At 49.7% G+C, this 9,424-nt stretch overlaps 1 protein-coding gene across 1 annotated transcript in view; it reads right to left on the bottom strand.

Moving 5' to 3' along the window:
- Window positions 1–8,796, bottom strand: part of LOC144173549 (uncharacterized) — a 189,222-nt gene extending 180,426 nt beyond the window's left edge. Inside the window, exon 1 of the mRNA XM_077701935.1 lies at window positions 8,629–8,796. The gene's annotated coding sequence lies outside the window, so the exon portion shown is untranslated. The remainder of the gene's footprint in view (window positions 1–8,628) is intronic.
- Between the last annotated feature and the right edge of the window lie 628 nt (window positions 8,797–9,424).

Below are 9,424 nucleotides of genomic sequence, written 5' to 3' on the forward strand. Positions count from 1 at the left end.
CACCGTGGTTCCACCCATCGTCATCGCCATCTCAAGATGGCCAAAGCTTTTAGCCATGGAGGAAAGAAAAGGTTTTCCTCCATGCTTTTAGCCTTTTAGCCATGCTTTTAGCAACGATTTTTCGGACGCAGGAAGCATAAGCTCCCTGTTCTATGGCATAAGCGCCTAGGCTTTTCTATCGGCGTTCGCACAAATCGTCAAGTCGTTCCACTTGCGCGCTTGATAACAGCAATGGCATCAGCGGCTCTCACGCGTTCAAAACGAGCGGTCGGCTGAAGCGTGCGCCTCTGGAGAAGCTCGCGGGATGGGCGGGCGAGGCGTGGGCCACGATCCCATCGACCATGGTTGAACGTTCGTTCAGAAGTGTGGCATCGCTAACGCGCTTGACGGCACCAAGAACGAGATGTTGTGGTCAGAAGAGAGCGACGAAGAGTGAGATTACTTCGAGAATTAAATCGCCCGTTTCTCTCGCATTTGTTTTTCTTGCTCAGAAAGTTCCGTGCACGTTACAATCGGAGGTGCAAGTTTTTTCGTTTTTTTTTGCCAGGAAAATCGGGTGCGCGTTAGAATCGGGGGCGGGTTAAAATCGGGTAATTACGGTACTTCTCTTCCAGCGGTACTTGAGATGTTCCAGTTCAGGGGAAGTTGGTTGGTTGGTGCCAAAAGAATGGCTCATACCAACTCATGGAAATTGGCCAGGAAATGAGCGGTAACTGAGAGAAAAGGAAAAACGACTGTGTATTAAAAGAGATAAAGTGAATAAATAAAGTGTTCTGTCGTCGTCGTCGTAGGGCAAAGGCCTCTCCCATACATCTCCAATTATACCGGTCCTATGTTAACTGTGACTAATTTATCCCCGCAAACTTCTGGATCTCATCTGCCCACCTAACTCCCTGCCGCCCCCTGCCACGCTCGCCTTCTCTAGGGATTCACTCTGTTACCCTTAAAGGAGTACTGACACGAAATTTCTCGCTTTCAGTTTTTATGCTGTAAAGAATACCTATGGTCCCAGTAATTACGAAAATCGAACCGAAAGGCGTCAGCCACCAACATATAATTAATTATAGCACGTTTATTGCAACCACTTTCAAATTCGGTCGCCGCGCGGGAAAATGGCCGTTCGAAGGAGAGCCTGCAAGCGGACTGCCTGACGTCACGGTCTCCGTGACGTCGGACCGTGACGTCATGGTCTCCGTGACGTCAGGGACGTTCGCTGCATCGTCTGCTACGGATTGCACGCGGTTCACACTAAAGCGCTGGACACATGTACGATTTGTACACTCGATTCGCATGCGACTGATCGTTACGACTGTCACCACGACTAGTCGTACGCGTGAATTTGAGACACATGACCCGATGCGTGCATGCGATGCGTCGTCGGCGTCGCTCCGCCCACCGTTTTTGCTCCATGGTCAACTACGACTATCGCTGAGCTGAATTTGTAGATCCCGCGCGTTTAATCGCAAAAAATGGATAAAGCAGGCAATCGTGAAGCGTTTCCTGCCTTCGGAAACAGTTCGCGCACACGCCGGCCGCGCCTGCCAGCTCGGACACTCAGCGGCTCGATCCGGCGCAGACCACGGTAGCAAGACGGTAGCAACCGCTTGTCGCTGCTCTTCTGAATCAATCTGATCGTTAAAATGAAGTTCCACATGCGACAAAGTAGGTGTTAGTGTGGTGAAAAATTGTGCTTGGGATTGTTATCAGGGCTTATTTTAAAAGCGGCGATCAGATATCTGCCGCGATGCAAGCGTATACGCTGACCGGCCCCCCGCGGCGCGCGGGGGGCGGTGCGCCGACCGGTCGAGAGATGGCAATACCTGCGCGGAAACGTGAAGTGCGCACTTCGCAAGCCTTGCTCACAGCGGTACCGCAGCCAAGCCAAACCTCCTATCGAAGCGAGACCGCCCACAACAACAGCGCAGGCTATCGCTTCCGGTTCCGGAAACAACTGTATGACGTCATGCTGAATCGGCCGCAAAATCGCGGATAGCCTGACGTCACACCCTAAGCGATTTCGCTAGTGCTGCCGATTTGTAATAGTTCGCGGCCAGGGCAATTAAAATCGATTTTTGATGCGTTTCCAGCCTCGGATCGCTCCAAAAATTTCTGTGGGTAATCTGTACAAACTACTCAAGCCAATTATATCGTGATTTAGGCCTCTAAATTTGGTGTCAGTACTCCTTTAATGGCCAACGGTTACCTTTCCTTCGCATTTCATGCCCTGCTCCCGGCCATTTCTTTTCCTTATTTTCTACTAATACGTCCTTAACACACGTTTGTTCCCTGACCCACTCCACTCTCTTCTTGTCCCTTAACGTTACACCTATCATCTTTCGTTCTGTTGGTTGATGAGTCGTCTTCAATTTAAGTTGGACCCTCTTAGTGAGCCTCCAATTTTCTTCCCCGTAGGTGAGCACCGGTAAGATGCAGCTGTTATACCCTTTCCGCTTCAGGGACAATGGTAGGCTGCCATTTATTATCTGAGAAAGCCTGCCGAATACACTCCACCCCATTCTTATTCTTCTAATCATCTCTGCCTCATGGTTGGGATCCGGGGTCACTGCTTGGGCTAAGATATATTTGCTTACCACTTCCACTACCTCGCCCCCAATCTCAAACCGCTGTGCTCTCCCGAGGCTATTGAGCATTACTTTTGTTTTCTGCATATTAATTTTCAGGCTAAAGATTCTACTCTGCTTGTACAGTGCGGTAATCATGCTTTGCGATTCGTCCCCCTAGTTACTTAGCAAGGTGACGTCATCAGCAAAGCTGGGGTTACTGAGGTATGAGGTATTCTCCATTAACCCTTATGCCCACCTGTTCCCAATCCAGTGTTCCGAATATCTGTTGTAACCATACTGTGAATAACACTGGAGAGATTGTCTCTCCTAATATGACGCCCTTAATGCTCTCCTAGAAAGTGTATGACAGCTGCATCTTACCGGTACTCACCTACGGGGCAGAGACTTGGAGGCTCACTGAGAGGGTTCAACTTAACTTGAGAACGACTCAGCGGGCAATGGAGCGGAAAATGATAGGTGTAACATTAAGGGACAAGAAGAGAGCGGAGTGGGTCAGGGAGAAAACTGGTGTTAAAGACATATTAGTAGAAATTAAGAAGAAGAAATGGACGTGGGCAGGGCATGTAATGCGAAGGCAAGATAACCGCTGGTCATTAAGGGTAACAGAGTGGATTCCTAGAGAAGGCAAGCGTTGCAGGGGGCGGCAGAAAGTTAGATGGGCAGATGAGATCAAGAAGTTTGCGGGGATAAATTGGTCACAGTTGGCACAGGACCGAGGTAATTGGAGAATTATGGGAGAGGCCTTTGCCCTGCAGAGGGCGTAGATAGGCTGGTAATTATGATGATGATGATGAATGCTCTCCTTACGGAGGACTATGGTAGCTGTGGAACCATTGTAGATATCCTCTAGTATTCTTACGTAATGCTTCTCTACACCCTGATTCCGCAATGCCTGCATGACTGCTGAGGTTTAGACCGAATCAAATGCTTTCCTATAATCTATGATGGCTATATATAGGGGTTGAGTACACTCCGCGAATTTCTTTATCCTCTAATTGATCGTGTGAATATCGTCTATTGTTGAATAGCCTTTACGAAGCCCTGCTTGTTAATTAGGTTAGCTGAAATCTGAGGTGGCCGAAATTCTGTTAGTTATTGCCTTGGTAAGTAACTTGTAGACGACTGGCAGTAAGCTGATCGGCCTGTAATTTCTCAAGTCTTTCATGTCACTTTTCTTATGGATTAGGATGATGTTCGCATTCTTCAAAGATTGCAGTACACTCATTGCGTATACAGGTTTGCCAGTTTTTCTAGTACATTTACCCGCCATCCTTCAAAAGGTCTGCTGTTATCTGATCCTCACCAGGTGCTTTGCCCCCTTGCATTTCTTTCAAAGCCTTCTTTACTTCATCTGTCGTTACTGGTGGGATGTCTACCTTCTCCGAACTACTTCCTGGTTCGGTATTATTCTGGATGCCGCGGCTACTGTACAGATCTCTATAGAACTGTTCGGTTACTCTAACTATTTTATCCCTTTTTTCAGTTCAGTTCAGTTCAGTTCAGTTCAGGATCGACTATATCAATTAGCATAGCAGTTCGTGAAGCCGCTCACATCCATTGAACCGGTTCGAGAAACGGTTGGAAATGAATAAATCGATGACCAAATTCAGAGAGAGAGAGAGAGAGAGAGAGAGAGAGAGAGAGAGAGAGAGAGATTAAGGGGTTTAACGTCCCCAGCCAAGCGTGTAAGGAAATGCCGCGGAGTAATAGCTCCGACCGCGGGCTTTGGTGCGTCTAGCATCAACCTGCCGTTTTCCCCCACCGCTATTGAATGCAAACTGCACCCGCAAAACAATCGACCCCAAAGCTTCCACACGAAAAAAAAATGTACAGAAATTCGGAGAATTGTCCACTACTGCGTAAGCATCCTCACGGCGCTTCACCATTTCACCAACCTAACGTTTCCTAGAAATGCTTTTGCTGCCGCCAATCAGATTGTTATTAGTAATTATTACTATTATTATTATTATTATTAGTAGTAGTAGTAGTAGTAGTAGTAGTAGTAGAAGTAGTAGTAGTAGTAGCAGCATCATCAGCAGCAGCAGCAGCAGTAGTAGTAGTAGTAGTGGTGCTGGTGGTGGTGGTAGTAGTAGTAGTAGTTTCCAAGAATTGCTTTTGCTGCCGCCAATCATATTATTTATAATTAGTAGTAGTAGTAGCAGTATTAGTAGTAGTAATCGTAGTAGTAGTAGTAGTGGTAGCGGTGGTATTACACCCATCAACCAAGGTATTATTTTTGTACTCCCTTACCCCACATCAAACCAATGTCTATCGCCGCCTTCCGAGGCTTTCCATGGTCGCACGATTCTCTCGCACACCTGCCCATCCCTTTTCGCCAATAACTGCTACGCGTGTGACTGACCTTCTCCTTACCACCTACCACCTAGTCTTCATCTGCCCTCATCACCCCCCGTCCCTGAGCAGTGGGACTCAACTGTGACCAGATCGGCTTTGGCACGACAACTCGCCCCGGTGAAGCGAGCACTGTAATCATCGGCGCGGGCTTGTAGCTCCCGGACATGGGAGGCTGACCACTTCCCCAAAATGTTTAACCATCATACTTAGCAGCCCTAGAGCTCACTTCTCTGCGCACACATGTGTGATGCGGCAAAGTAAGCTTTGACGGCGGCCGGACGGGAACGGTGCGTTCAATTCATTTTTTCTTCTTTTCAGTTGTTCCGCAATCCTCACCCAACGTACGAGCAGTGGGTGGGCCAGCTGGCCGGCACGGACCTCTCAGTCCATCGTAGCCTGGTGTAGAGGGCCTGGGCAGCCAAACCAGGGCTTCCCGGACTAGAGGAGGACCCCCATCAGTCCGGCGCCCAACCATCAGCGCCTGAAGCTCGGGGAAATAAAGTTTACTCACACTAAGTTGTCCCGTACAACTTGTAAAGCTGCCAACCATGTGCTATTACAACTATTATACTTCGCCAACGATGCCTCAGAAAAGAAACTAACCGATGATTCCTTGCCGGACCGTCAAAAAATGCGCGCTGTCGTTGTTGTGCACTGGGGATATTTTTGAGCTCGGCAGGGAGCTCACCTGCACACAACCCAGTGCGGGGGAAGGGAAGTAGAGAGAGAGACAGATACAGATATAAAGAGAGGATAAAGAATAAGAGATAGGGCTGTCAGTCCGGGCACATAATCAGTCACTGCAGTTCGGGCTACAGCCGCTGCGTGAGGCCGGTCGTCTCCAGGTAATGGAACAGATGGGCGAAGACTTTCCGTTGCGTGGCCGCAGGCCCCTTCGGGAACAGAAGGTCCTCCATGCTGGCGCTGGGAAGGCCTTGACGCTGGAGCACTCGGTGGAGCTCTGCTCTCGGCCCCGCGTGGTGGGGGCAGAAGCAGAGTATAGGTGGGTAACAGTCCGAACAGTCCAGACATGTAGGGGAGTCTTTGCGCCTGTTCCGGTGCAGGCGCTCCGCCATATTGCAGCAGTCGAGCCGCATGCGGAGCAACAGGCAGTGGGCGTCCCTGCTGATGCCTTCAGGCAGCGGTCGCGGCGCCAGGCCACTCACAACCCGATTGATTGATTGATTGATAAATCTTTATTTGCGAGCCTGAGGCGCAGATGTTAGGGCGCCCGCATGGTGGAGGGCATCCTTAGTCCAGGATACCCTGGCTGCGGCTGGCTGTCCGGGCCCTCGTCACCAGGTCTTGCTAGATCCTGAGGTCCGGGCTAGTCAGGCAAGCCATCCACTGCTCATAGGATGGGGTGGGGTCGGGAGGGAGGTGCGGGGTTCTTTGACACTCCCATACCTGATGATATAGGGTGCCAGGAGAAGGACAGAAATCACAATCCGAGAATCGGGGTGCATCGTCTGCACCCTGCGGGCCAGGACGGTGCGGGCCTCTTCGAAGGTGGTGACGTCCCGGGAAACTGGGGTGCCCTTCTGGTGGGCCTCCCTGGCTCGGGCGCCGGCGTCCTCGTTTCCCCGGATGCCACTGTGGCCCGGCAGCCAGTGGAGCCGCAGGTCGCAGCCTAGGGAGGCCACAGTGTGCAGCTTCGCTGCAAGGCAGCGCTCCGGGTAGCCGGTGCTGTTGTTGGGCTGGTCGGCTGCGTGCAGCCGCAGCAGGGCAGGCCTGGAGTCCGTGAGGATAACCGCCCCGGGGTGTCCCTAAGAGCGCCGCTCTGCCCGTCGGCTCCATGCTGATCCTGTATTTTCGCTGTTCATCTCTCTCCATGCAGTAACACCATTTAAGATTTGCTCGCAGCTTTTTGGCATCAACACCAAGGCAGCTCATCTGTTCGCCGCTCGTCCACCACATTAACACTACGTGACGGAGGTGACGGAGCTCCGTGCGGAGACGCCTCCACCAATGTAACACCATACAAAAAGCGATAGAAGTGGTTAAGAGCTGTGGCATTCCTAGAGGTTCTGGCTGCTCACTGCAAAAATCGGAACTACTTGTCATTCATCCCAACGGCCGTGAGCCTCAGAGTCGCCAAAGAATCTCAATCACAACCAAAGATGGGACTACCGCAGCAAACGTAGAAACCATCAAAATACTAGGCCTTCAGATCAAGCTAATGGATACAACACAGCAACTCTCAAACAACTAGAGAAGCACGCGATAGAAGTCAGCCGCAGGATATTAAGAATCTCCAATAGATATGAAGCACGGGCGTCAGTAGGGGAGTGCATAAGTGTCAATCCCCCTCCCCCTGCTTTCTGTTCCTAAGCCCCGCAGCTCCATTCATGCTCGCTCATTTTTTGGTTGATAATCATGATCAGAAACTTTCCAGAATGATCATTGAAACCTTACCCTAAAAAATAGCGGGGGAGAGGCGCTTCTGTTGGGGTTTATTTGGCGGGAACGCAAGTAGGCACCACAATCAAAGATCTCAGCCAGCCACCCCTGGACGCCTTTACCCTGCAAATTCCACCCGTGGCATTTTTTTTTCTAAAAAAATGAAGTTTGCCTTCTGACAAATTCGAGACCTAGCTTGTCCATCCACGGATTATAGTTATGCCCGGGTTACCAATTTCCCTCGCCTACGGCAGGTGCTGAGCCACTCAAAATTGTGTCAAATGTGTTCTCCTGCAGAACATTTCAGAAGCTGCTGCTTGCAGTCGTGTCGTACGGACGTTTACCTTTTCCGCACAGCTTTGCTAAAGCTGCGGAACATGACTTCAAGGCAGGGGCGGATCCAGCCACTCATTTTAGGGGGGGCGGTCACTTGAAGTACAAATGAAGAGGGGGAGGGTGACTTTTGTTTTTAGTAGTTACTATTACCAGAGGAACCCCGCAAGAGAATAAATACTGTTAATTTTTGCTCACAGTGGTTCTACTTGCTTGCTCATCTTCAATCGTGCGTTGCATCGTGTTAACAAGTAAAACAGAGCGAGAGCAACTTCAACGTGCAGAAGCATCACAGACAACGAAAATTAGCAAATGGTGCAGTGCTTAGGCATATTTACGTAAACCTTACAGGGGACTTTCAGCGTAATACTTTAAAAAGAACTGTTCATCGTGTAATCGAAAGAATGAATCACAAAGCGCGTAGCGACATGATGTCGTGCTGAGCTTGAGCAAGAGATGCTGTATCGGCTTGCGATAATCAAACCTCTTGTACTTTAGCAAAATTATTTCAGTCTATGTGACATTGCTTCACTACCTTGGAAACTCCCCAGCATAAAATCGTGGGCAGTGTTCATTTCATCAATATGAAACAACAGATGCTCGTATTCTTTGTAAACGCATGTTTAGAAAAACGTACCTTGAAGTTTTATATGAATAACCTATACTGCTACAAAAAGTACTTAATTCAATCACTGATGCATATCGTCGTAGCGGGTTATATATAGGATTTTGATACATTCCTCGTAACTGCGTTAGAAGGGTCAGTATAGTAACTACAACATCCAGGGTATGCTTGACTGAATACTGGCGTGACTGGCATCTCGAATACTGCAGCTAGCAATGATAGGCACGTTTCAAGTCTTCTTGTACTCAAAAACAAAACAATTAAGAGGTGCGGGTATCAAATCTAAAGTTCTAAATGCAAGCTATATATTTGCGCGTGGCCAACGCTTACCTCGAGTCGTCAGGATGGATCAAGTGGGTACTACAGTACCAGTCGTCAGATTCATGCGACTCGGCCGACGAAATCACGTGCTGGTCATGTAGTGAGCACGTGAGTGTTTCGTCACCTTCGACTACATGTCACATCTCCTTCAACTTGTATACCACAGAACAGGCAGTACTGAACCAACTGAACCACCGAACCTTCTTGCCTCGTCGGCTGACGAATGACGATAAAAGCGTACACACGGATCGGTTGCTGGAACTCAAGTGTCTTTATTAAGCGAAGAAAAATGGTGACCCCCCCCCCCCCCCCGCATCCACTTTCCCGGTCCCCGATGGCGCGGCAGCGCAGGCGTGGAACACGATATCCCACGGGTCATACATCCGGCGGGTCAGGTAACGCGAACCGCCCGAGCAAACGTGAGAAAGGCACCTTCAGTGAGCCGTGAAGTGCGCGTTCACTACACTTGTTTATTTTGATTGAAAAAAAAAAAAAAAAACAGAGCGGTCAGAGCGGCTGTAGCAATCCCGGCTACGCAGCGGCGGCCGCGGCTTATTGCACCGTCTGAATAAATACAAAAACACACAAAAATGTGCCAGGTCACTGCTCTTTTTGTTTAAATCTCCTTAACGGCAGCATGCGCGAAGAAAGCGGGGGCACAGAGAAAGCCCAAGCACGGCTGCTCCCCCCGCCGCTCCGCGAAGCTGTCGATTAACTTGCGCCGGTTCACGGCTGGTGCACCTGCAGCTCCTCGGCTTGTAAGGGTAAACCGTGCTTGCCTAGCTCGGTTTGCGATAACCACGGT

The sequence above is a fragment of the Haemaphysalis longicornis genome, unplaced genomic scaffold (genome assembly GCF_048455015.1).
Source record: "Haemaphysalis longicornis isolate Haplotype H1 unplaced genomic scaffold, Haemaphysalis longicornis Haplotype H1 scaffold_1, whole genome shotgun sequence".
Lineage (NCBI taxonomy): Eukaryota > Metazoa > Arthropoda > Arachnida > Ixodida > Ixodidae > Haemaphysalis > Haemaphysalis longicornis.